The sequence below is a fragment of the Octopus sinensis genome, linkage group LG2, assembly GCF_006345805.1.
Source record: "Octopus sinensis linkage group LG2, ASM634580v1, whole genome shotgun sequence".
Taxonomy (NCBI): Eukaryota; Metazoa; Mollusca; class Cephalopoda; order Octopoda; family Octopodidae; genus Octopus; species Octopus sinensis.
The window spans coordinates 180150200-180151796 of NC_042998.1; the positions used below are offsets into that span (position 1 = coordinate 180150200).

The 1597-nt window shown below is 37.0% G+C and overlaps 1 non-coding gene across 1 annotated transcript; it reads left to right on the forward strand.

Moving 5' to 3' along the window:
• Positions 1-241: 241 nt before the first annotated feature.
• On the forward strand, positions 242-360 carry LOC115208801. Its single transcript, XR_003881252.1, has one exon. It is a non-coding gene; the product is annotated as a 5S ribosomal RNA (ribosomal RNA).
• The last annotated feature ends 1237 nt before the right edge of the window (positions 361-1597 follow it).

The following is a 1597-nucleotide window of genomic DNA, read 5'->3' on the forward strand; positions in this document are numbered from 1 at the left end:
TCAAGAGTTCCAGACGAGCCTACCTCGCGGCAGAAAACATATGAAGGCAGCGGCAACAAACTACCTCATTGACCAAATGCCACATAGAGGAAGTTTCAAATAAGGGTGTAACTCAGTGTAATTCAACGGTGGTGCCCCAGTGTGACTATAACTTTGAGCTGAAACATTTTAAAGATTTAAAGATCTCTCTCACCCTCTCACTCCCTCCATCCCCCCTCTCTCTCCCTATATATATATATATATATACGGCCATATCACGTTGAAAGCACCGGTTCTCGTCTGATCACCGAAGTTAAGCAACATCGAGCCTAGTTAGTACTTAGATGGGTGACCGCTTGGGAAACCTAGGTGCTGTAAGCATTCCCTTCATTTTAAATGGCGTTGCCCCAGCATGGCCACAGCTCAAGAGCTGAAACTGGAAAACATAAACATAAATATATATATATATCAGTGATAAAAATCCGCTCTCAAATTTACATGATTCTTGATTCTATTTTGATTTAGGATCCCTCATATTTTCGAACGCAACGGTAAGAAATTATTTGCACACAAATTTCAACTAGACTTGAAGCGCTATTCCAAGGAGTGGCTGATACTTGCGGAAATCTTCTCATTGTTAGTTCTTGATTTAGAGCATATCATGAAAAATACTTTGCATTCTTTTATTCTTACCATTGTTCGTAACAAAGCTAAACGTAGTCTATGGGCAAAACTATCTATGAATAAAGCAAGTGGATAATTTCTTTTCAACTATTGACTGCAAGCCATCCAAGTCCCAAAACTTGACAACGCCATCTCAGCAACTATTTAGCTTACACGTATATTACGCAATTTGTAACGAATGTACAAAGCTCTGTTCTGCTTCGATAGACGTTCTCAACCTCAAAAATTCGTTCACATAACTTAGCACTCAATGCAAAACGAAGCGCATATGACATAAATTGGTACTGTCAGTGGTTTCAAAAAAGCACTACAGAAAGGAATTTTGTGTGTTTTGATCATTTTTTTATTATTTCATCAACTGCAATGTATTGACACAGACTCTACGAGGTAGTTATATAATAAACTGGACATTCCACTGAAAGTTGTAGTATTGTCAAGGAGACATTTTAACTCGCTATCATAATTGCTTAGCACATCAATAAATTCGACGTAGTTACTGTATTTAATGAACTAGTTATTGGCCTCACCAGGACCTCTAAATACTTGCCTCTTTTAACAAAATAATATGCTATATCAAAAGAACGCTCCATGAATTTTCTGTTCCTTTTAACAATTTATGCTCATTATCTGGAACATTCCTTTGATCACTCAATCCAGACTTACCAAAGGACTTTTATTTTCTGCTAATATTACAACATGCAAGTGATTTGCTTATAGTCTGCATATTTTAATTGCTTTATGTACATGTGACAAATCCTTATATCTGTAAGTATTCAATATAATTTTATCATTTAAATACAGAAGACATCAGCAACAATAAACTCTTAGCACACTAATAAATCCAGCAAGCCTTTCTATTGTTGATGTAAATTTTAATGGTAGTGATCAGGCAGGAAGGCGGCGAGCTGGGAGAAACGCTAGCACGCCGGGCGAA